This window comes from Dermacentor albipictus, chromosome 2, assembly GCF_038994185.2.
Source record: "Dermacentor albipictus isolate Rhodes 1998 colony chromosome 2, USDA_Dalb.pri_finalv2, whole genome shotgun sequence".
NCBI lineage: Eukaryota > Metazoa > Arthropoda > Arachnida > Ixodida > Ixodidae > Dermacentor > Dermacentor albipictus.
In genome coordinates, this window is record NC_091822.1 from 184,888,566 (window position 1) to 184,915,352 (window position 26,787).

A 26,787-nucleotide genomic window follows, 5' to 3' on the forward strand; every position below is an offset into this window, starting at 1 on the left:
TTTTTCTTATGTAAAACATGCATTCGTACGATCTTTTATCACAGTGTCTGCGCAGATGTGAGGCTCTCGTGGGCACATCAGCGTGCTCAGAACTTTGTCAGCTTATGTGCTGATTGGATGCTTTCCCAGAAGCTTCGAATCGTAAATAAAACGCGTCTGAGAGTATCGGTCTTCGTCTTATGTCACATCTAGGTAGCATTCTTGCGTTAACTCTTTTGATTCCATCAATCGCGTGCGTTTTGCTGATCATATAAGGTTTATAAGGAATCAAACAAACGTAAGAAAATGCCGTAGGTGGTAAATCGGTTTGATTCGTTTAGTAATGCGCTGAGTGAAACTCATAGAAGGACACACCAGACACGATGAGTAGGCGCCTTCTAGTCCTGCCTGGCATGTCCTTGAGCTTTAGTAGCCGTACTCAGTTTCGGTCAGCGCATTACAAAACGAATCAAACCGCTTTACTGCTTTACTGCCTCGCTTTACTGAAATGAATGTGTTGTTCGTTGTTCTGATTCAAACGTGGGACCCCTTGCTGCGTTCACTTACACTTCGAATTCGTTACGAAATTCCTCGGGCTACTGCTAAACGTCACCCAGCGAGCTCGAAGAACTCGTGGCAGTGGAGGTTATTTATCCGGACTATCACAGGAGGTGCATACGAACAGGTTATAGTTCTAAAAAATATATATATCTGAAAGTATGCATGCCAGTAATGATATTTACCGCAATGATAACGCAAGACGTGCAACGTAACAAAGTGCGTCTCCGACGGTGCTTAGCAGGGGTGCAACTTGAGCCGTCTGGCCTGGCTTTCGTGACCAGAGGTCAACGCCCGGCAGTATGTTAAAGCCACCCATCTATGGACCGCGTGATAATCGGTATCTCCCTCCGGTTGTGCGCACCGGAGCCCTATAGCGACAACAACCGAGCGTGGCGGCGCGTTTTCCAGCGCGCACTGTGCGTCGGGCGGAGGGAGACCCCGACGGGTAGCCTTGCGTTACGAATTAATCCGACGGCGATAAGGGACGGAGAGGGAAGACGGTTGCTCGTCGACATTTTCTCGCTAACAATGGCGTAGCGTAAATAAGCTCGTCGGCCGCGCCACGCCGCGGGGAGCTGGCTCTTTGTAAACTGTCTCAAAGGCAAACAGCTGAAGATGAAAAAAAAATAATAATAATAACAATGATAACATGTACCCAACCGGGCAAACCAGCCTACTGGAATCACGGGCGAGCGACCGTCTCTCATCCACACCAGGAAGTAAAACAGGCCCGATGGCGGGGCAGTCGACGTGAGGGGGAGGGGGGGATCGGACAGAGGCCGAGCAGGAGGCGAGGAGGGGGTGAAAAGACGCAGAGACCGGCGAGGCCTGGAGGACGAAGGGGGAAGAGAGTGGTTGAGCGAATACCGAGAAGGCGGCGTCTCATTTTCGATTGTTCTCGTAATTATAAACCAATTAAAGGAGTGTTATCCGGGCCCCGCCATGCGTGAAGTGGACTAAACGAGCACCGCCGTTGCCGCCTCTTCTTCTTCCTCGTCACGCGCGCGCTCGGTGCGGGACCAAAATAAACTGGCGCAAGCGAAAAAGATTACGGGTCGCGCACGGGCGCGTTGCGTTGTTGCGTCTAGCTGGCTCTCTTTCTTGGCGCTGCTCTGTTCTCTCGGCGCTTGTCGTTGCCGCGACGTCTCTCTCTCTCTCTCGATCTCTCTCTCCCATTGGATAGCGTATCAGTGCGCACATACTATGTGACTTGCCTTTTTTCTTTTTTTTCCCCCCCGCTGAGAGCAACAGTACGGGACCATCTCGCGATCCGCTGCTTGCCGTTTATCTCATCCTGCTACGTGGTCGTGTATCGCGGAGTCTCCGCAGAGCACGGAGTCGGCGTTCTGCCCACTTTGTAGTTGTACGGGTACGCGGTTATCGCGCGGAGAAGTAGTCCCACCGTTTTCACATCGCGACAGCGGCGGCACATGAGCGCGTATGGAGATTGAGGTGGTCGCACGAAGCCCATCTTCCGCGACTCGCTTCTTTGTGTCTCCTTTTTTTTTTTTTTTTACAAAGCTGGTCTCACGCGAAGCGAGGATATGTGTCCTGTTATACCAGAGCTCATTTTGATGCCTCGCTTGCCGCAAGCGCGTGCCTTGTCTGAAAGAAAGGAAGGCGCGATGTTTTACTGCTCGGCTGATCTCTTGCTGGCATGCAGAGTTTCCAGAAAGGGAGCCTCTATCATGCACGTCCCTGTAGCACGCCCGCACGTTGTTATCAGGAGTAATGCGATGCTGCGAAGCATCGTGGAAAGGTCCGGGACTCTTCATCTTTACAATGGGAATGTAATGAGGCTTTCTTTTTTTTTCTTTGAGAAAGAACAAGAATGGCGGCAGTGATGTTCATGTGAATATCCGGCTGCATGCGGATATCGTTAGTCTTTTCTGCAACAGTGTGACGTGGTGTGAATGCATGCGACCGCCAGCATGAGGTATGCCCACCAGGGGTAGCCCTTCAGGCGAAGTGTTCATCCTCATCGGCCCTTATCTGAGCACTTCAGGACGAAGGCTTCTTCCGGCGATATTCATTTACCCCCACCTTGCGTCAGCCGACTTTTATCATATGCTTGCTGCTAATTTCAATGTGTGCCCCAGTCGACCCCGATTCCTGGCACGCATTCTGATACTTATTAAAAGGCTACCGTTATCTGTCCATCGAGTGACCTGTCCAGCTCGACTTATATCCTTTAATATAAACCAGAGATCGGCTGCGCTTGTTTGCTTCTATAAGATATATACTGACGCCTATGTGTCACTCGACGTTACGCCTTATCATTTTCTGTTCCATGCCTCGCTCAACTGTGCATGCCTGATCACAAAGGCAAGTATACACGAGCTGTAGCGATAAGCGTTGCATCGATAAGCGCTTATCGCAGACCGGTCGGTACATTTAAACGAGCCGCCGCGGTACGACCTCATAATCGCTGCTCGCTGGCATAAGCCTCGAAAGCGACTCTTCGTACAGGCGGTCTGTGGCTCCGAACTCGTGCGCATGTATAACCGCGCTTGTCGCGAGCTGATAACCACCGTATAGCTATCAGCGAGGCCACGAACGTGCGCTATAAAAGATAAGACGCGCTAGACTCATCTCGCGGTACAGTTATTCAGACGCCGTCCAGCCACGCGTTCGTACACCCTCCTCTCGGCACCAAGCAATAGCGCACGCCAAAGCTACAAATCATGTCGGCCCGAACACCTGCTTGGCTTATAGGGAACTCGCGTAATGTACCCGAGACACTCACGGGTACTAATTCGCATTCGCACTCTCGTCCACCCGCACTCGCCCTTACGTTCACGTAGACGTCGCACACGCCGTTACACGCGAGTGCTCGCCGCCCACGACTCGCACGATTCTGCTGGGCCCGAATTCGCGAGGCTTTTCGTTCGCAACTGCTCGTCTTCGTTGGCCGACTGCATTCGTTGATAATACGTTCAGCATCAGGGTCGGTTGAAAATTCTTTTTTTCTTGCAAGCAATTCTAGCCTGAGAGGTTGTGTGAGTGCAGGCCCTGGTATACACGATCGGGAAGCGAGCGCCGCAATTCCGAAGACTGTCGACTTTTGCCGTCTGCCAGATGCAGTACACAACAGCCTCGTGGCACAGCGGGTGCAGGGCCGACGTCCGCTGCAACGGTGTTTCCTCTCGGACCATTATACCCGACGTCTAAAGGAAGCATTACGGATGATTGCCTCCTCCCGTCACCCGCCTCACCTACAGCGCCCAGCCCAAGCACCCTCCCTGGCGACCCGCCGAAACACTATTGCGGTGCCGAATGCGGTCTTCGGGGCTTCGTCTGGCAAAGCCGATCCGCAAAGCTCCGCTGCTCGAAGCCCAGCGCGTGCTTCTCGCTGGCGTGTACTGCGGCCGCCCGGCGCTTCGGCGCGCCTTGTCTGGGCCATCGGCACTCCGGGCACGTGCGCCGCCACTGATAGGCTAAGCCCTCGTCAAGGGGCAGGCCGACTATTCATCGTCTCGCCGCCACAGGAAAGGAGAATACGGCTCGGCTCGGAGTGGAGGCCGGCGGGCCGGTTTTATATTAGATCTGCGCGGGACGCGACCTCACGCACGCACACAGATGCACAAACACCCACACGCTTACAAACGTCAGTCCGGTCGAGAAGGGGGAGGTCTTTGCGGGGCCGCGACTTGCTCTGTAGCTTTTGTCGATTCGCGGAGAGCTTGCGCCGAATTCGAATCGCTGTGCCCATCTCTAACAGCAATCCCCCCCCCCCCCCCCTTCCTCCCGCGCGCGCTCTTCCCTTTATAGTGACTCTCTTCTAATCAGCGTTCCTTCGGCCGCCACTTTCCGCTACGATATCTAGTATACCTTTTTCTTCTCTCTTTCCGCTGCCTTGCCAGACACACTATAGTATCCCCACCTCGCCTATCGCGTACACCCCTTCCACGGTCGTCTTCTTCTGGGGCACGCGCCATACAGACGGGCCTTGAAGGAGGGGGTGTCTGCCGCTGTTTTACGGTTTGGTCTTCCCACGTTTGTCCCCGACACGACGGGCCGATCGGCAATCTATAGCACACCGGCCGAAATCGGCTCCGCCGATCGCCGCCACGAGGCTGCGTTGCCGGCGCGCCCGAGGCCGTATCGAGAGAAGTCGGCCTCTGAATGCAAGCGTATCGGCTTCGTTTGACGGCGGCCAGTTAGTTGGCCTATTATGCCGCGCTCCCCGAGGCAGGCACACATGGCTATACTTCGTGCTGCGCTATTGACCAGCTTGATTTAACGCTGCAGAAACAGGGTTAGGGGAAGGATGGCGCGCCGCTCGATGATATCTTAACGGGACTAAGAGATGGGAACGAGAAGAGCGGGAACGTGCGGGTTTAGCACGTTGCTGCTATGCGAGTCGCGAAAGCGCCGCGAGCGGTTATTTTTTTGTCGAACGCTATATATAGCTTGCATGGCGTACATAATGTGGCGAGCGTGCCAGTTTTCCACTTCGGTCCTTACGTTAGCCTATCTGACCAATGCTATATACTCCAGCAACTCGGCTACCGATTCCACGCACTGTTTCCGAAGGGCGGACCTAGAAAAACTTGGGCTCCCAACTCAATCGCAGAGAGAGAGAGAGAGAGAGAGAGAGAGAGAGAGAGAGAGAGAGACTGCTTCTTTTTTTTTGTATTGAGGTGAGAGACTACTGATCCTGTAGGCTGGAAAACAGGCCCGTATTCGCGAAGCAGTTCGTACGCCGGAGCGGTTCCTGAGAATGGACAGTGGCTGATCACGATAACGGTTATAATCGCGGAGGACTTTTGGTGGCTGTGAAGGGAAAGATATGGAGGCAAAGCGCGCACAAGTGAGAGCGCTTCTGAAAGAGCCCTGCGTTTTAATTCACGTTAGGTTAGGTTGAAAAATCGAAAGAGCCGGCCAACTACACATTGCTTATGCTTTAGGGCCGGTTCGCCCTCGTGCAAACAACGTGAACGCGGAAAGATGCAACGCCTTTGTTGTGCTACAGTTGTACCTCCTGTACGAATGGTAAGAATGGGTTGGAATATACGTTGCATCTCCTGCATTCAAACGTTGCTCCTACGTCGAGTAAGGAGCCAGGAGAAGTTGTAAACTATGAGCTCTGACAGAACAGAAAGAGAGCGAAGCAGGACGGTATGTGGCTCACTAATAATATTTGTAGCATTGATTACTCTTTTAAATCCGTCGCACCGTGACACTAGCAGTTCTGACGCATATACGGGGACCAGCTGCGATATTTCATAAGCGCGGTCGACAGCACCGTTTGCATTATTTTTCCTTTATATATTCATCATTTTCCACCTTTTGTATGCGTAAATGACCATGTTGAATCTATCCGTGTAAAGAGATGTCGCACCCTGCTGTCAAAAATGTTCGAGCCAAAATTGGAAATGTAGAGGGAGCCTTTAGCTCACTTGAACGCTGCATCTCAGTTTCTTGCCGTTTTTCGAATGCTGCGGAGTACATTCGCCGGGAGTCCAGTCAGCTAGCTCTTCATACATAGTCGAACCAGAAAGCCTGGCGTACTGTCCCTTGGTGCAAGAGATTGAGTAGATTCGGACACGACTAAGCGACCTGAACTTGCGACATGTTGCGACTTGCGACATATAGAAACCTAGGAGCGCGCGCGCACACACACACACACACACACACACACACACACACACACACACACACACACACACACACACACACACACACACACACACACACACACACACACACACACACACGCACACACGCACGCACACACGCACACGCACACACACACACACACACGCGCGCGCGCGCACACACACACACACACACACACACACACACACACACACACACACACACACACACACACACACACACACAGGAAGAGCGCCGTTGTCCGTCCTGCTCATTGTGTGGCACCTAACAACACCACAATGAGCCTAACATATTGATAACCACCCATACGTCACATTTGTTCTTTGCAGCTTCTGCTTCTTCGGGCCAGAGCCTCTTGTTTCAAAATAAGAGATCATTCACGGCGAAATGCGGGAAAAACACGCTACCTAAGCTTCGCGTTCACGTGCGTGCAGGTCGGCATTCCCGCATTTAGTACTCGGAAACACAAAAAGGAGCGGACTGGACTGTTGTGATTTCCCAGAACGTCGGCGCTGGTGGTATCCATGGCGCTATCGCAGGCCACGGCTCGACTGTCCGTTCGTGGCGCGCTTGTCGCCACGCCTGCGCGACGCGACAAACAAACCCAATCGTTCGTGCGCTGCCACCATTAATACCACCGGCTGCGAACGTCAAGCGACGCCATAACACGCAGAGAGACAGAGAGAGAGAAAGCGGGAAAAAAATGTTTGAACAAAAGCTGGCGGACAGGCAGAACACTGGTGACACCGCGCGCTGCATTGAAGTCGGTGTCATTGTTGCCGTACTGGCAGATCGACCTCCGTTGCATTGCTTGCATTTTATTCTGGTCATATATATATATATATATATATATATATATATATATATATATATATATATATATATATATATATATATATATATATATATATATATATATATATATATATATATATATATATATTACACCACGCACGCTTGTTGTTTGTCCACGACGTCTCTTGTCGAGGACTTCGCAGAGTTCTGTTCGAATGTTCCCGATTCATTGGAGTTCGTGTTTGTCTCTCTCTCTCTTTTCAGCCTTCGCTATCTTTAGTGTATAGGATGGCGTGAGGGAAAGAGGGGAGGGAGGTCGCCGCCCAGCCCGGGGGCAAGTGTAATGTCGGGAAGCAGCCGCGACGTTGTCGTTGTTGTCGCGTCGCGCACGTGTGGGAAGCTGCTTCCGTCGTCATTTTGTAGCCATCCATCACCGCGCACTTGCAGCAGCAGCGTCAGGCCTCCTCCTCCTCTCTTTCTGCACCCCCCCCCCCTACCCGCGTCGCTTCCATCGTGGCTCCGCACAGGCGAAGCAGCAACAGCAACAAAAACCGATCCCGTTCGCTCGCCCCTTCCCCAGCTTGCTCTGATCAAGCGAGACAGGCCAGGCGTCCTCCCCACTCCTGCTGCACTATTCCTATGCCCTTCTCCTCATCCTCAACAGCTCCTAACTCTCCGTTTCTCAACTCCCTTCTTATATTATCAAATACTTCGCGCTGGTGCGTTTTCTTTCTTTCTTTCTTTCTTTCTTTCTTTCTTTATTTCTTTCTTTCTTTCTTTCGTTTTTCGCGTCGTCTTATTTCTGATATCTCGGTGTGCGCATTCTTGCCGTTGCCTGCAGCTGACTTTATAATGCAACGCGGTACACACCAGAAATACTACATGCATCTCTCTCTCTCTCTCTCTCTCTACGCCGCGTTCCACTGCCATCCGTTGCCGCTGCCCTGTCGTCGTCGTCAATGTCACGAACGTTTGTTTCTGTGTCGTACGTTGATGCCTTGTGTTTCTTTTCTTCTTTGCTTCTGCCCATAGTAAGCGCCGAACGCTGAGCCCTTTATATGTCTTCCCTCCACGCACGTACTTACGTGCGAGGAGGCGCATTTGTCGTGCGTCGTGCCCCCCCTCGCGGGCAACGCACGCGCTTTCGTGCTCGTGGGCTGCTTGTATGACCGACCGTTCGGCGAGCCTCCTCCTTCACCGTCATCCTTCTCTTTCGTATATGTAATGCGGAGCGCGCGAGAAGGGCCCGGCGGCCGCCTTAAATGAATGAACGAACTGGAGGGCGAATGGATGGATGGATGGCTGAGCGCAAAATGAAATGAATTCCGGACCGCCCGCTACTCCGCGCCTAGTACTCCCACCCTCGCTCTGCCTGTCTTACTTTCCTTCCTGTTTATGTTGCGCTGTGTTTATGTGTACATAGATATTTCTAATCTTTCTGCATTTCTATTTTAATTTTCAATGAGCCGAGTGGTTTAGCACCTCGATGTTTCCATGACCATCGCTCGGCAAATTCTCAAACCAAGAAGTTGGGGATCCGAACCTACTTTTTTTTTCTTCCTTCTTTCTTTCTTTTCTCCTGCCCTGGTTGCGATCCTGCAGTGTGGTTTAACATTGCAGAGTCATATCTGTGCCACCACGTGCGGTCGTGCTATTATGCCTATGGGTATCTGTTGTTCTCTCAAAGTTGAAATGAATCACGCGGATTCAGGTGACTTTGCTGGCAGGAGGACAGTAATTTCGGTCAAGCAGCCGTACGGCCCCTTCAGTCGTCTTTCTGGTGTCCAGTCTTGTTATTTTCAAACACCCGTATGTTTATCCTGTCACGCTAAAGAAACAAGAAGAAAAAAAAAAGAAACTTCGAAAGATTGAAAACCTATGCGCTTCCGACCGTAACTAGCATTCACTTTGCTAATGACCACCACTGTAACGATATCTATCGCGGCGGCGTTGCAAAACTCGTCGCGAAGGTGGTGCATATGGCTCACCGTGAATTCCTTGATTTCGATGGTTCACTACCGCCTCCGTCTTCTGGTGGTTTTTCTCGGCATATAAACTGAACGAGCCCCCATTAGAAGCCTAGTTGACTGCTGGGACTAAAATAATAATATAAAAAGAAATAGTCGTCTTGCGTGGTTCTCTCCTTCTCTGTCGCGTGTAGTTTCTGCGTGGAGTCACGTCCGTGAATTTCTTACCGTTTACAGATTATCAGGTTACCGAAGCCGTGGATTCCGGTAGCAAGGCTGGTAGCGACATCCCTAGTCGAACTACAATGCGTTTGAAAAGCATTTTTGTCGCCTGGGTGTTCCGTCGAAAAGAAAATCGTAAAGGAAGACTGAAGGTTAACGATTGTGAAGCTACCAGCGCTTTGCACCAGCAGTTAAGTAGAATACGATAAGTAACTGAAACATTAAGCAGTTTTAGTTTAGCGTCCGCAGCGTATAGCGTACGCTATACGCTATAATATAGCGTACGCTAAGCAGCGCACGTTTTCTACAATTTTAGTTGGCCGGCGATATCTTCGGATCTCAGAGGCCATATGCCGTCGTTGCGGCTATTTCGCATCTTTAGCGACAGGTGGCGCTGACATCTCGAATGTTTCTTTCGTTAGGCTTCGATTCGTTCGAAACGAGAAGCGATCTCGAAAACACCACAGGGGTTTACCATAATACTCTGTCGTCGAAGCGGCCTGAGACTAAGCGAAAGCCGTTTACACAGTCATTTGCTACAAAGGAAGTGCATTTTACAAAAGCAACGCCAAATTCAATTCGAAGTGGGCAGCCGGGACCGCCGCCATGTTTCCCGCAAGCTCCGCACACCCCGCAAAAACGCTAACGCTAACTCGTCTGCGTTGCGTACGCCCGCTATACCCGCTATTTCGTTTAGCGTTCAGCGCATGCGCAATGACGATCCGCTATTTTTTTAGCGTACGCAATAGAGCTTTAGTTGAGCGTCTTTACGGTGCGCCCCCTGGCTAAATTCAGGGTAATGAAAGAAAATAAAAACACTTTATGATCACTCTTATACAGTAAAACGTATATATGTATATATATATAACTTATTTCTCCATGAAGTATCTAGACGTGCGCTTGTAATGCGTTACCGGTCCATTTTATCCAATGGTAAATAAAGCGCCGCCTTGGGAAACGCCACGTGTTAGCCAGCGCACTTGCTTTCTGCATCCAATCCAATCCGTTCTGACGCCAACGCTAGCCAAAGTGCTGCGCGGCACGCTCCGCTCAGGCAGCTTCTAAGCGGACCGTGTTCCTCGCTCCGCTATCCCGCTTACGGCTAAGCGGACGGCGCATGCGCATTCGCGCTTCCGCTCCGCTTAGCTCCTTAGTGGAGCGTTAACACGCTCAACTAAAGCACTCTATTGGTATAGCGTCTCCGTCACCAGATGTCGCTAGCAGCGTTGCTGCTGCTGTACGCGTTTCCACTATTCCGCAAACGCTAACACAGAGGCGGGACCCCGCAAGCATCTCGCTTTCCGAACTTTTGCTTGCGCTCTCGTGAATCGTTGGCGCCGCGCTTTCGTCACAGGTAGCCAGCGCAGCGAAGCAGGAGCGCCAATCGAACACCAGTGACGTAGTGAACGTCCAGAAAGCGAGATGTTTGGGCGATTTCGTCCCAGTTATTACGTTTACGCACAAGGTAAAGTTCTAGCGCAGTGCACCCGTGTAGCTGATCTTGCTACAGTCAGACTCGATAAATGGAAGGGCGCCACCGCGGAATGTTGGAAGGAGGAACCAGCACCACTGCAAAACCTCGGCGATGACAGTGACGAGGACTTCCCACTGCCTTTGTAAACATCTTTGCTTTCTTCTTGCGCGGTTCTCTCTCTCCATACACTCCCTTCAATTTCTGTCCACTTTTTACCCCACCACGCTGTACCCCTAGCTGCTGGTCAACGTTCAGGTGTCAGCCGTCCGCTGGGCAGTCACCGGGGGAGACTAGCACATTTCTCCTCTATTTCTTGCAAGCAAGCGTCAAACAAAGTGCCACCGTGACAAGCCATCCTTCTCGCGTTGACGAACTGCGAACATTCGTTCCGCTGACCCTTTCTGCACGAGCCGCCGCTGCAGCATGCCACCGCTGCTGCTGCCCGCGCGTAGAAAGGAAGGAAGGATGCGTGTTCCGAGCACTCCGCCGCTCCCTTGGTGCCTCGTGCCTCGCCCCCGTCGTTCCGCGCTTTCCGGTGGCGGCGCCTTCCTTCCTGGAACGCCGCCTCCTCGCTCGACGGGGCCCCAAAGACGTTTCGCCCCGTCTTTGGTGGCACCAGATGCGAGCCGATGGCAGCGAGGACCATTGCGCCGCCTTTGTGCGGTTCATTCTCGTACGAAGTCTTTCGAAGCAAAAACTAAGAAATAAGTAAACAAAATCAAATAATAATAAGACAGTTTAGATGCATCTGAGTGCTACCCGTCAATTTTCATGGCGACTGAACCACCATACTTGCAGCTCCCATAGACAGCTAAGCTGCACCAGATGTGCTTGCTTCTTTTTTGGCTAGACGGAGTCGGGGATTGCAAGGCTCTCCCCAAAGCCCAAGGAAGAGTCAAAGCGTGGTCGAAGATATCTCGCAGCATAACTTCTATATTGAAAAGTTCGTTTAGAAATTTTGCACACAGCTCAGACGTCAACGAGCGGCATGTGAGGCGCGCGTCTTCAGGAATGAGTCGCGGCTTTGATTTGTGCTGGCTCAATCACGGGGCGTAGGCTGACGCGGATGGTGGAGCGATGGCCGCGCCTCGGAACCAAGCCTGCGCCCGCCAGAACCACAAATGACGTCTGCTTGGCAGCGCGTGCTCTCAGCCATATAGAGTTTCCTACAAAATTACTAGAGGGAACTCTGGCGCTAGTGTCTACGTGAGCTACAATGGGAGCGGTTGTCCCAGCATGGGAATTATGGGAAGTACATGGATTTGCTTAAACTTCGTCCTTTTTGGCTTCAAACGGATTTGTGACTTTGTAAACTCGTCATTTTAAACAGTTTATTGCGTAATAAATAATTAAATAAACATCATTAAAATTGCCCGATGGCAGAATTCGAACACAGGAACTCTAGTACAGAAGCCTGATATCGAAACCATTAAGCCACAGATGCATGTATCGACAAGCTATGTGAAACGCCCTTATGAATTTATCGAGGGCATGCCAGTGCTTTGAGACGCTTGGTGCGTTTCGATTTGGGCACATAGACAAGCATAATCGTTGCAATTAATAGCAATTGTCCGCGTTCCCGGCGTCTTCTGCACTTCGAAGAATAAAGATTGCGCTGAAATATACGACAATAAGATTTATATAGCGTAATATACAAAGCCACAAGAACGTCTGAATCCATAAGCACGAAGATCAGACAAATCCATGTACTTCCCATCATTCCCATGGTAGGACAACGACTGCAGCGCCAGAGTTCCCTCTAGTAATTTTTGTAGGAAACTCTATGCTCTCAGCACCTGGCCGCGCCGGCCGGCAGCAGACGACGCTTTACGACAGTTTACAACAATTTGCAACAGTTTATGCGCTGTTTTATTTAGATTGTATGTTGGTACACTCTAAACACCAGTTTACACTGTATGACGTGTATGTTGGACCCACAGTGATAATTGTTGCCTGCGTTTCCCTTCCAGAAAGAATTGCACTCGCTGCTTTGCTGACAAGAACGTTATGCGACGCTGATAACGCGCATTCCGTCAGTGACCTGAAAGTACTGGGCGCTTAGCGTTAGAGAAAGGAAATACATGCAGGACAGATGGCGATTATCTTTGTGAGACAAATATGTTTTTAAATTGTATCGATACACGTTTTTATGGACATTGTTTAATGTTCCAAAGCAACGCACGAATAAAAGGCCACTACACTGCAAGACAGTAGCGTGCTTCTCGGGCGTACCTCTCTGGGAATGGCCTTTTGTTGACCGTGTTCCCTCGTTATGACGTGACCCTATTTTACTGAAAAGTTTCAGGCACACGGTCACCGTTTCTGCTTTTGCTATCTGCCCATGCTCTATAGCTCACGGGCGCGTGTCCCGGTAATGGTTTGTATGGTTGGGGGTTAGCGTGTTAACGACACTGTAAAAAAAAAAAAAGTTAGATCATGGGGCTTTACGTCACAAATCCACCATCTGATGTATGAGGCATGCCGTATAGTGTGGGACTCCGCAATAATTTGGACCAACTTATGCGGTTCTTAGCGTGCACCTAAATCTAAGTGCACGGGTGTTTGCGCATTTCGCCCCCCATCGATATGCGGCCGCCGTGGCCGGGATTCGATCCCGCGACATCGTGCTTTGCAGCCCAATCGGGGCGGGTTTGTTATTGTAATAGTCAAGCGGTTACCTGGTCTCCGAACCTAGCGACTAGGATCAAGTTTGGGCGCCTGTGGATTGCGTTGTTTGTGGACAGCCAAATGTACTATACATAATAAACCGCTCCTGCTCTGCATCTCTCGATTTTCCTTATAGCGCATTACCTCAGGCTTACTTGGCATGCTTGAATTTAGCAGACTTACAGAATGCTTGATGCAGTCATGTTGGAGCCTCCGTGAAACGCGTATATGGACGCCGCGTTTAGCTGGATTGACACGACGGGATGGAGTGTCTTTTTTTTTCTGTTTTTTTTCTCTTGTCTGCGGACGAGCATGACGTAATTCACTGCCGTCGAATCACAGCCTCACACAAAGAAGCCGCTGAATTGCGGCGCGATTCCCTGCGGCTCAATCACGTCGTGCTCATTTGCGGACTGATTAAGGGGACAGGGTAGGTCCTATTCTAGCCATGCATTTTTGGCTATGTTCGTGACCCTTTTTCTCGTGATCTGCTGGGGTTAGAAAAATAATCTTGGTGGCATTGTAATCATCAATGTTAGGTAGTGTTACTGAACCAGGATTATTTCTTTTTACCGATTAGATTTTTTGTTTTAATTTTTTTACTGGACCCACCAAATTTTAGAGCCAAAATCTGCAGTAAATAGCCTGTAAACAAAAATCCCCTGCAAGAATATTTAAACTCCTGGTTCAGTAGACTTTCTGTAATGTTTGCTCAATATCTGGAAAATGTTATCGCGATAGCCCTTGTAGTTTCTGAAAAAAAGGGTCAAATGCACCAAAATTCGGTGTTTTGAGATAATTGGCTTTGAAGTGGAAGAAAGAGCTTTATTGCAATATAGGACTATAGAAACAAATTCTGGCGCATGTTTTCAATAGCCACCAGCCTGGTAGCCCCCTCTATCGTCAACACTTCTTTTCTGTGCTAGCTGCCTTGTCTTCTGGGCCTCCTTAGTTACCAGTCGTGTAGCCCTCTCTGCAAAGTACAGTCGCCGCCGCTCAACTTCGCGCAACCGCTGGACTGTGAACCGTCGTGGAGAAACTCCGAATGACCTCAAAATGTCGGCTCGAGCAATGCTGCGGTCAATAAAAGTTAGCACAGCATCCATTGTCGCTATTTTCAGCGTGTTGAGGCCAAGAAAGACATTCTTCAGGGCGCGCTCCCATACAATCTTGTTGAACGCCTCATCCGCGTTCTGAGTTTTTCCATGGCGACACATCTGGAGAAGCTAAGGCTTTGAGAGCTGCTGAAACACCCGCGTTCTGCTTAGAGCGTTCCGCCGAGCGCGAAAGCTTCAATGCAGACGCTCATCTGGTGGCCGCAGTGCCCACTCCTGGTTTGTGTTGCGGAGAATTGGCGTCATTGGAGGTTGACTTATGCCGGTTTCCGTGGAAGAGACGTTTTTTAAAGCACTTCTTTGGCTTCGTCATTGTATTACCACTAAAAAACCAGCACCAAAGTATAAATAAATTCGATTCAAAGTATAAATAAATTCGATTGTCCGCGAAAACACGCCAAAGCACGAGCAAAACGCCCCGCGTTGCCAGTAATCCAGCTGCGTCTTAGTATTTGTTTGGCTAAGTGAAATATGCTAGCTAGGTTTTCACTGTTGCCAGATGAGTGACAGCCATTCCGCTAAACGTGACAAAAAAATTGACGGTGAAAAAAAAATTTTTTTTTTCAGTTTAGGAGAGGCAAAGATCCAGAGCATGTGTCAAAGGGGGCGTGGCTGGATACTGCCTAGGTTTCGAAAAATGTTGATTTTGAGGTAAATATTTCGCGTACGCGCAAATGAAACACTGGGCCATGTTAAGGAAAGAATAGAGATTTTAAATTAAACAAAAACAAAAAATCGATTTTTTTCGGAAAATTTGCCTACCCTGTTCCCTTAAGCTGCCCGTCCCGCCGTGTGGAGCTTTAGAGCCTTTTATCTTTGACAGCGTCATAAGGTGCGCTGCCAGTACGTATACCTATTTTGTGTGGACTCTCTAGCTGCGAAGAACTAACTGCACATAGAGCCTCAGCGATCGCAGAGGAGCTACCCATTACACTGCTTTGCGGCAACGAGCGCATCTACGCAGTGGGGCTGCGCATGATAAACACGCGCTCTACGCACATCGCTCTTTACTGGACAGTGCCTATACCGAAACCTTGCGGCCGTTTTCCCTTACGTATGGCCGTGCAATAGCCCAATCACTACTATTCTGTGGTGTTATAGTGTTGTATTCTTCTATCGCGCTGTCCGTGTTATCACTTCAGTGATTGTGCTATGCACTTAGGATGTTTACACATTTTTCCAGTTTCGACAAGTAAAAGCAAATACTACAGCAGAAGCGGCTGCAGCAAGGAACAGTTCAGCTGCAGTTATAGGCACCAAAATATTGGCGAACAATTACGTGTTATCTAATTTCACTATACAATGCAGCCGACCAACGTGGCTCTGACCATGTCACGAACAGCTTATGCGCTGCCTATCTACGCGCATTGTCTTTGTATTCTGTTTTCTGCCTTTTTGGTAGCGGTCTGACGTGACTGGTGTGTACAAAGATAAGCGAACGACTTAAGTGGCACGCTTGCCTCCTTATCTCGCGGAATGGCAGTTGGTTGCTTCTCATCCTGCATCGACCGAGGCGTGCTGTGGTGTCGACGAGATTTCATGCGCGCGGCTCATGCTTCCCTTTGTGTGTTACGTCACGGTGGCGTTGTGCCCACGTGTTAGCACGCTTTCGCGTTACGGCTTTGTTCTCCCAGCGCGGCGCTTTATCGCAGGCTCCTGAAAGGCTGCGAGCCCTGCGCGTTACATTTGCTTATCAGCACGAAGCGCGATGTGTTTTTTTACGTGTATGTTGGAGATTATGTGCCTTCTTTTGTGTTGCACGGCACAATTTTACGTGAAACTTGACATTTCGCAGTCTGGAGCGATGCTATGTGAAGCGTAATCAAACCTGAAATGACCTGGCGAATAGCGAAGACGGCGATATAACAAGGCGCAAGAGATGCGAGCAGGGCACGCTATGGCGCTGTTTGTGTCTCTTGTCCCTCGTATTACGTCGGCGTGGTCCGCCATGTTAAGCTATAGGTCATTGAGTTAAACAAACATGAACTGACCCAGCTTCGAAGTCTCGTGCAGTTAAAACCGATTCGACTTTTACGATATTGGGCCTCATCCACGACAGTCCCGGACTGCCCGAGGCGGTGCTTTTAGCCAATGTGTTTCGTATGCAGCGTCTCGGACAGTCCTGGACTGTCATGAATCCTTACTTTTGGACGTGTTGGTTCATCTTGAAACATATAGGTAACAGCGCAAACAGACGACCACAAGAAGGAAGACGCGTACACGCGAGCGCTGTGTGTACGTGTGTTTCCGACGCAATGCCGAGCTAGGAGGCGGATTTGACGAGTTCACTATCTAAACCGGCGGGCGTCATTTTGGCACACCATCGCGGCTTCTGTATATATACCAAGCGTTCCAGTCCACGCGAAGTAGTGAACGCATGAATACTTACAAGTGGAAATGACACTTGCGCGAGTGACCGAGCGGCTGGCTGCTGACTGCGCCGGCGTTGCCGCTATAGCGGTACAGTCTATGGCTGCAGGTTCGAGATCTGTTGGTTACGAGCGCGTGACCATGCGTGGCGTTATAGCGGCGACGGCCTGTATTCATTTCTCGTGAGCGATGGCGACCAGATCGGCCACTTGTCCGCTCCGTATAGTCTGACTCATATTTCTGTACGTCAGAGCCGTCCAATCTGTCGGACAAATGTTCGTAAATATGGCTGTTAGGGACTGTTGTGACCAGTGGGAACTTGTTGCAACTTGTCACGAACTTGCAAGAACTTGGAATCCATTTCTTTTTTTTTTTTTAATGTCTGACTGGGTGTATGTGTGGGTAGTCGTTCGACGGATCGAATGGTTTCCACGCACTCGCATATCGTGCCATCTGTAGTACATTTGTGGAACTGTCACAGTGATGGCTAGTCACTTCGCTCTGGCGGGAACGGCACTCCAGAACGCTTTGTTCCGTCCGAAGAGCCAACCTGCTGCCACTTTTCTCCTCAGTTAGGAGGATACGGCGTAATTATATGCGTCGAGCCAAGGTGTTTCTGTGCTGTGAAGGGCCGGGGGTTGGTTTGTGTCAAGTTGATGTGGCGTCACAGTCGTGACTTGACGGTGTAACTTCCGTTGCCTGTTGCTCACGTGACTACGCACGGGGGCGCTCTGACGCGCAAGCACGTGTCGGCTCTGAGTACGTTTCGCGTCTACGCGTCGGCGGTCCCTGTGCGTGTGTCACGTGAGCATTGCACGTTCAAACCACCAAATCACGCTGTATGCTACATTCGCCTGCCTCGCCGCCGGTGGACGCCTTCAGTGCTACATACATCTGTGCTTTCCTGTGTGTCGTCCAGATATCCATGTTAAAAAAAAAAAACACGAAGTAAACATTTACGAGGAAGACGGCTCCACGGAACCGGGCCCTTTCCACCTACTGTCGCAACAAATGGGTCGGCACGACCGCGAAGGGGCGGCCCGCTTTCCAGAGCGACCTTGTTTATTTACCCTTTCCTTTTAATCGCCGCCCTGAAATTGGCGTCGCACTCGGTTACTTGCCACTTTTTTTTTCTTACCCCCCCCCCCTTCTCTGCGTTCCCTTATCACTTGTTGTCCTTGCTACGCGCACGCCCTCTCCACTTAGTTCCCTTATTTCTTTCCCCTTTCATTTCATTCTTCGTTCTTTTTTTTTCGTTAGAGCTTTTTCATGCGGCGCGCTGTTTTTCGCCCAGCTGACACATCCTTGGCTTGTCCATTACGTGTGTGCTGAGCGCGGGGAGAACAGAGCCGACCAATCGCTTGAATGCGCCTCTCTCTCTTTTCTTCTCTTCCTCAGGGATATCCCACCAACTGTACACCACTACGAGCATCGCCGAAGCGCCCGGGCACGCCCAAATACCCCGCGCCACTCCGCTGTACACCAGTGCAGCGGGCTCGCGCGTGCCGCATCGAAAAAGACGAGAAGAGAGCGAGAGAGAGAGACGGAAGAAAAAAAAAAAGAAAAGGGCAGGCTTCCCAGGACCCCGCCAGGATTATGAGCCAACAGCCTGGTGAGTGGTGGTTCGGGCAGCACCGCCTAGATTTTATACGCGCCAGAGCACTTCGCCCCCGTTGTTCCATCACTCGGCGTGTCTTCTCTCTACTCCCCCCCCCCCCTCTGCTTCCCCTCTCGCCTCACTCTTTTTTTTTCTTTTTCACGTGTTTCATTGTGCCGCCATTTATTATTTTCAAAAGTTAATTTTATCGCCGCAACTCGTGATGCAGCAGAGCAGGAAGGGAGGCTTGCGAATGGTCACACTCAATGGGGTTTACGATTGTATGCGTACAAGGACTCGACGAATATAGGGCCGACGCTGCTAAGACGTATACCGTCTTACTTTTTCTTTTTTCCATGAAAAGTACTCCCGCTGCCAAGGAATCGGATGGTGACATACTTCTTGGATATGCCCGGGAGCCGTATTTGTAACGATTCTCTTCATTATGTTTTTTCGTTCTTTCCGTCCTTCGTCAGTGGCGGACAGGACGCTACGCCTGTGCTATACAGGGTGTTTCACATAACTTGAGCCACGCTTTGCAAAATATGCAAATGCTACGTAGTTGGATAGAACCAAGGTACCGTTGTTTGCCGCCGCTTGGAAATACTCAGATTATTTTTTTGTATTCCGCCTAATTAGATAATTAATCGTAATGAATTATTTAACTTCTCAAATATTATAGTTCGATGAATTGTGTCAATGAGAAAATTATGGAGCAGCATGGAAAACTCCCGATACAGCTTTCTGTTGCTCAATACGTGCTACATAAAGTTTTTTTTTTTTTTCCGAGCCTGAAAGAAGCTATGTAGCGCGTATTGAGCAACATAAAGCTGTATCGGGAGTTTTTCATGTTGCCGTACTATTTTATCATTGACACTTTTCATCTAAATATAATAATGAAGTTGATTCATTCATTAAGGCTAATTATTTAATTAGGTGGAATGCGAAATATAATCTGAGTATCTCCAAGTGACGGCAAACAAGTAATTACCTTGGTTCTGTCCAGCTGCGTAGCATTTGCGCGGCTCAAGCTATGTGAAACACCCTGTATATCGCCGGCATCGGCTACTCGTCGCGATGGGTGATAAGGAAGGAACGGAATCAATGGAAACGAATTATTGCAGCCCCAGTGGACAGTGGTCATTCTGACGTGCTCGCGCTGCGGCCTGAGCACAAAAGGCATTTGGGTGCTGTGCGTGGATGGTTTGGATAGATTGAAGGAATCACTCAATTTTATTATATTCCATTTGATTAGCATTGCGTGCGAAGTTCAGTGTGGCGTTCTAATGCCAGTCATTTTGGGCCGCATTTCGTCTTGGGCGAAAAAAGTAACCTCGGGTCGTATTTGTTCTGTCGTATCTGATACAACAGAGTTCTTGTTACGTATTGCACATCCTGCCAAGCGTCCGACTCTGGCTCTAGCGGGGGGGAGGATTCGCAAATTCGTACGAGCCAATGTGAAGGGGCGAGAAATATTGGGAAATGAAATGGACCGTTACAAAACGCGGCCCCTTGTCGCCGTTGTTTACTGGTCTGGAAAATATCCAGTGGCCAGCGAATATTTTGGACCACACACACACACACACACACACACACACACACACACACACACACACACACACACACACACACACACACACACACACACACACACACACACACACACACACACACACACGCACACACGCACACACACACACACGCACACACGCACACACACAAACGCGCGCAGCCACGGTTTGTGCAGGGGAGGAAGGAAATCGAGCGAGGAGCTCCTCTCTCTTCGGATCTCCAGAGGAGGAGGAGGAAGAGGGGTTTCCATAGCTACGTAACGAACGGCGGCGGCTGCGCGTGACTCAGATCCTCCCCGGCGCGGACCACCGCACGGTGCAGGCACTGCAGTCGGCGAGCGACGGCCGCTACGCTGCGTGCCGGCGAACGGAAGGGGCGACCGCCCAACTGGGGCACTTCTTCATTCGCTTGGGCGCGGATGCCCTTCCCTCAGTCGACACGAAACGCGATGTTGGAGTGTGGCACAGTTTTGGTTTTATAGTAAAGCGTGTTCGGCGAGCGACTCGTTACAGTCCTCGCTGTGCATGGTAGGCAAAAAAAAAAAAAAAATTATTGCGCTTTACGTGCCAAAACTAAGATCTGGTTATTAGGCGTACGCCGTAGTGGGGGACTCCGTAAATTTGGACCCCCTGGGGTTCTTTAACCTGTACCTAAATCTAATCACACGGATGTTTTCGCATTTCGCTGCCATCGAACCAGCGAAATGCGAATTGGTAGGGTGGCCTGGATTCGATCCAGCGACCTCGTGCTAGCAGCCCAACACCATAGCCACTAAACAACCGCGGTGGGTGTGTAGGGCGGAGTGGAGACGTTGAACGGGTTGCGACGGGAAGGCAAAACATCCGACATTTTACGACGCGATCCGTCTTGCCGACACAGCGAAGTAGAAACGGGTTTCTTCGTGTCGTTCCTGGTATCCGTGTCCCTGCACGTGTTGCACTACACCTCGATCATCACCATGTGTTGATACTTTACAATACAAATCACCAACCAAGCCCACGTTGCCACTCCCAATGTCCGAGTTTCATTCGCTATGTGCTCATCAAAATAGACAAACGTGAAGTCGAAATTTATTTTCTTAATTTTCTTAATGACGAATGTCGATGTCGCGTATACAAATATACTGCGACATCGGCTGCATGTGTACCCCAGTATCGCGCGGTTGCGGAGTGACAAGAATCGGAACACGATGGTCCCGTGGGATCAAGGCACTGTAGATGTTTCCCGTACCGGTGGCACCGATCTATGTGGCTGCAGAGAGGGGGTTGGGGGTGGAACACGGCCACTCAATGACATTGGATATGCGAGTTCAATGTATTTAGGTTGACTTCAAGGTACGCATGCTGTATCGTTGAGGCACTATCATCGCTGGCGATAGGGGCGCTTGGTGTGAGCGTTTTTTGCAACATCTCAACGGTTATAATATGGGACTTGCAGTGTACGTATATCTATAGCAGCCACACAACTCAGTCGAGTTCGATACAGTGTTTGAGAATCGCGAAGGCCACCGACTCAATAGCCCTTGAAAGAAGTCCTCACGTGACACGGTTACTGTAATACGACCTAGATCGGGTTGCAAACGAAGCTTGCAGATCGCACTGTAGCCGCCCTATATACGTTAACCATCTTCGCGGAATTCCCGCTCCCCTCGGCACCTGCTTTGGCGCCGCGCGCCAATCTCGCCGGCGCCGTATATTACGCGGGGTGGGGGACGTGCAGGAGAAAACAGGCGCGGGCTACGTTACACACTGTAACTCACTGTATCGCCCATCTCCGTGTTGGAGCGCGAAATTGCCCCGGCCGCTCGTCGCCGGCTTCTGTGATACAATACACACGCGCACCCGATGCGTCGCAGCACGCGTTCCGTATACGTAATGAGAGAGCACGTGCCGTAATGGCATGTGCCGCGACGACCGTTACGCGCGGACGCATTTTCGCCGCCGCATCGCATGTGGACGGCGTGCGAAGGTGGCTTCGGCTGGAGGGTCGACCGTCGACAGCGCGCTAGCGTCCGGGAACACCCAACGGCGATTTCCAGCGCAGCGCGTTGCCTCGGCGAAAACTGTCCGGCTCGCACGCGGGTATACGTGTGTTGAGCTGTAGTAGATGTTCAGCTGTTCGACTCGAGGGTTAGTTAGGCTCGATGTTAGGGGCCGATAAGGACAAGACAGCCCGCAAGGCATATATGCATCGTTAAAGCAGCCAACGTGCCCCTGTAATTGCCGTTCTTCTGGTAAAATGCAAGGATTACCTGCTTTCCATAAGCCTGCAGGAGGAAAAGGTAGCCTGCAGTTAACACACACACACACACATACATACATACATACATACATACATACATAACCCGCCGTGGTTGCTCAGTGGCTATGGTGTTGGGCTGCTGAGCACAAGGTCGCGGGATCGAATCCCGGCCACGGCGGCCGCATTTCGATGGGGGCGAAATGCGAAAACACCCGTGTACTTAGATTTAGGTGCACGTTAAAGAACCCCAGGTGGTCAAAATTTCCGGAGTCCCCCACTACGGCGTGCCTCATAATCAGAAAGTGGTTTTGGCACGTAAAACCCCATATATTATTATTATACATACATACATACATACATACATATATATATATATATATATATATATATATATATATATATATATATATATATAATATGACAGTTGCAGCAATATCGAAAGGCTAGGGAAATTAATTACCGTGTTATACAGTGTAACAGTTAGCCTTGAGCAGAGGGAAGTCACAGCATGTCTGGTCACAGTTAGCGAGAAGCGACAGCTCATTCCCCACTACGGCAGCGCACGAAGGAGCGACCCTCGAAGACGGTGCCTCCGGGACCGGGTGCGGTCTCGTCGGCAGGCGGGTGCGGTGTCGAGGGCATGGGGTCTCCGCGAGTTTCTTGGCGCCGTTCCCACGAAGCGAACTTACTACGCGGGCCTGCTGGCCTCCCCTTTCTGCTCTCGTGTGTCGACCGGGAAAGGGCTCGCGGAAACCCTCGCGACCACTGCCTCAGGGGCCAAGCGGGGCCCGGACCGCACGCGCATGTGAACGCACAACCAACGCAGCGAGCACGTACGCCACACGCCACTTCTAAGTTGTGCGTGGCATCAATGTTGAAGTTGCAAAGAAAAAAAACAACTGATAAGCAGAACATTGAGACTTCAGCTGTTGTTGGAGTGACTTTGAACCAATGAAAGATAGCACAGAACCAGAACAACCAGCACTGGTTTGGATCACGTTGAAGGCGAGCACAAATCAGAATAACCACATAAAACAACTAGATTGTATCACTGTGCGTTATTATACCTGTACGCACGCAGGAATCGCACAGGAATACCTGCGCAACTTAGAACTAGCTAACGTAAGACGTGATAATTGGTGATCGCTAGTGGGCATAGAATAGGCTGCTGCTGCTCATGATGATGATGATGATGATGATGACGGAGGAAAAATGCAGGGATAGCGCGAGTTTTGGTGCTCTATGGGAAAGCTCCTGAGTCAGTGATCAAGGGGCTTTGGAGCCCTGTCATCAGGAGGGCCATCGTGCGAATGCACTTGTCCCTGCGTTGTTTGTCCCATAGCCTCGTAGAGGAAGGAGAATGCATGGCATCTGAAATCGGACAGTGCGCGACGCGGGTGGATGTCGTCGGATAAATTTCGAGCGTCAAAGGGCGCCTGCTAGAGCTTCCTTTACACGACCCGCCGTGGTTGCTCAGTGGCTATAGTGTTGGGCTGCTGAGCACGAGGTCGCGGGATCGAATCCCGGCCACGGCGGCCGCATTTCGATGGGGGCGAAATGCGAAAACACCCGTGTGCTTAGATTTAGGTGCACGTTAAAGAGCCCCAGGTGGTCAAAATTTCCGTAGTCCTCCACTACGGCGTGCCTCATAATCAGAAAGTGGTTTTGGCACGTAAAACCCCAATTATTATTATTATTATTAGCTTCCTTTACACTGGCCCATTACTACGCGTGCTTTCCAGAGAATGTCGGATGCGTGCAGACCCTCCGGAGGTGTTGCGCTAACGTCTATCTCGCATGCGCCCTGCGTTTGACCAAACGAGCAGATCTGTTCCTCGCAAGGTCTGCTATCGCGGAGGTCATTGGCTGGCCGCGACATTGAGAATAGCTATAGCGCAGGTTTGTTCCAACCGCTGGCAGTGAATGATGACGGTAAGGGCCTCACGCGCCCACGTTGTTATCACTACGTATATACGACGGCCCAGTGACGATAACTGCGTGCGCTTATCGCAGGGAGCGCGTTGCCGCTGCTTTTCTCGAGTCAAGCTGGCGGATGCAAAGGGGGAAAAGGCCACTTCTGTTCTTCCTTGGGGGACACCTTCTCGGGGCCGTGGTACGAGGGGTCGTTCAACTGGTTGTGGTGGACAAGGGAGGGCATGCGACGCGCGACTGTGTGTGTGTGTGTGTCGCCGCGTCTTCCTGTGTGGCTTGGTTGTTCGCTGCACCGAGTCGGAAGGAACGGAGCGAAATTAGTGAAGGCCTCTGGCAGCGTTTCTACGTGGCTGGCTGTAACATTAGACATTACAGATATTTAGCATTTCAGCGAGTATTGCAGCAACGCTGTGTAGTAGCGACACCTTTTTCCAACTACAGCAAGAGAAACGTCTTCTTTTAATGTTTTATATGTGTTCTTGTCGAAGAAGAAATAAGAGACTATGCACTGCCGTCGGGTACTACGTTATGCCAGCAGCTACTCTATGCCACCCGGTGGCGCCACCGATCCGGCCGCACACGTTTTCGGTAACCTGATGCTCCGCAAAGGTCAATACGCTTACGGTGGAGTGTGCGCTCCCTGTTATACAGTACCGCCTGGGGACCTCGACGGCAGCACTGACCGACCCCGTTACACTTGTCTGCTGGCTGGCGTAAACCTACGGCAGAGACGCCATCATCAATAAAGTATTCTAGTACGTTTTCGAAGAATCGCGTAACTGGGGAAAAAAAAAGGCCTTTGTCCTGCGATTTAGGCCAATATATTCTAGTAAGTAGCTAAACCGGCGGATATAATGTAGGAATTGCTCTTGCTTGATTTTATTCCTTTACTATCATACACCGCGTACGGATGGCCGATCCTAATGATGAAATGGGTGCAGTGCCGCTCGGACCATCGAAGAATATATATATATATATATATATATATATATATATATATATATATATATATATATATATATATATATATATATATATATATATATATATAACCGTTACGTTATCCCAGACGGGAGGCTTCAGGATGGTATCGCAAGACCTATATAATTATTAGCCTGCGAGAATTTGTTCATTCCACCGTGCAGATTGCCTCGGAAAACATTTCGTTGTTTGCAAAAAAAAAAAAAAAATGTTTCTCAATCTTTTCTGTGTCGCCATCGGCGTGCGCTTTTCTGTGACAGCTGAAAAAAAGGAAAGAGAGAGAGAGAGAGATGCTTGCGCAAGGAAATGCGCCACAACCGAGCGTACCGCAATATACTGTCAAAGGAAATGCCATCGCGTCTTCTAAACAGCCCAGCCTCTCGAGATAACAATTATGTAACCGCGCCCGGCGTTCGACGCCGGCCGGGGGGCGCTCGTTAAAAAAAAAAAAAAAAAGAAAGAAAGAAAAAAGGAGAAGAGCATCACGACGCGGCACGTCAGAAACAGATAGGGTTTCTTTTCTCCCTAACGCGAGCGTGGGGGAGAGCTATATGGCTTTTATAGATTGCTGTTTGTTTGTTCGCTTCTCAGTTCCTCCCGCTGCTTTTGCGCGTTTCGCGGGGAGCGACATTGCGTTCTATTTTGCAAACGAGCCCTACTTTGGACGCGGTGCCATATCCGTGTAACGCCGCGGTTTCCCTTGATTTGATAGGGGAACAACGGGGTTCTTCTGCGAGACGAACGCATAGCTGAAAGCGCACTCATGCGCACTTCTGCACGTGTAACGCTCCCTCCATAGAAAGCGCGTGGTACTTATACTCCACCGCGCTCGTTTCTTAAATCGCGAGGGGAGTGGGTATAAGAAAGGGAATGGAATTTGTGTGGAATAGGGGCGACCAGTAGCGGGGGGGGGGGGGGGGAGACGAGTGCCTGGTTATAAGCGTCGGGAGGCGGAACGTCAGGAGCGCGTGGCACGCGCTCTCTTCGGCGCGTGCGATACGTGGCTGGCCGTAATTTGCCTGCGGACATATCTCGTGCGCTCCAGCGAGCACATGCGGACTCGCTGCTGCTCATATTATTCCCAGTGCGCGATGAAGGGCGGCCAGAATGTTTCAGACGCGAAGGGAGAACGACGTCGTCGGGGTCTGTTGCTCGCATTGCGTGCTTGTGTTCGGTGCTTCTTCTCGCGATCTCTGTTCTTGGAAACAACGAGAAACTTTCCCATTTTTTAGTCGTCTGCTCTTCACGGTCACGTGTTCCTACTTTTATAGTCTGCAGAAGTAAACGATCAGGAGGAAGCTTTGGTGTGTTGCCGATTCGTAGAAACAGCACGCATGCGTGGAGCTATCTTGGGAGATGAGTATATATATATAAAAAAAAAGGAACCAGTAGCCGCATTTGCATGGATACCCGTCTCGCGCGCTGTGTGCTTGATGCTTCAGAAATCACGCGTGAGCCCGAGCCTTGACACGGTGCAGGACGCCTTGTGGGGAAGCCGCTGTGAATGCTTTGTGATGGAACGTTGTTGCAGAAGTATTGCAAAACATAACTACGTGCAGATATCGCCCAGCGTATGAACCCTGCAGTGTTATGCGAAGCCTATTGAAAGTAGCTGCAGCCATCTAGGACTGCTTGTAGTTCCGCAGTGTTACTAGATGGTGCAAATGCTACGACATGGGTATACACCTTTGG

At 50.4% G+C, this 26,787-nt stretch overlaps 1 protein-coding gene and 1 long non-coding RNA gene across 8 annotated transcripts in view; one reads left to right on the forward strand and one right to left on the reverse strand.

Moving 5' to 3' along the window:
• The window catches only part of LOC135920141 (uncharacterized), a 303,939-nt gene that overhangs the window by 262,017 nt on the left and 15,135 nt on the right, over positions 1–26,787 (reverse strand). The gene's annotated exons all lie outside the window — the stretch shown is intronic.
• The window catches only part of LOC135920108 (polyhomeotic-like protein 1), a 239,557-nt gene that overhangs the window by 157,644 nt on the left and 55,126 nt on the right, over positions 1–26,787 (forward strand). For all 6 annotated transcript variants that reach the window (XM_065454249.2, XM_065454239.2, XM_065454219.2 and 3 more), the window contains exon 3: positions 18,171–18,384. The gene's annotated coding sequence lies outside the window, so the exon portion shown is untranslated. The remainder of the gene's footprint in view (positions 1–18,170; positions 18,385–26,787) is intronic.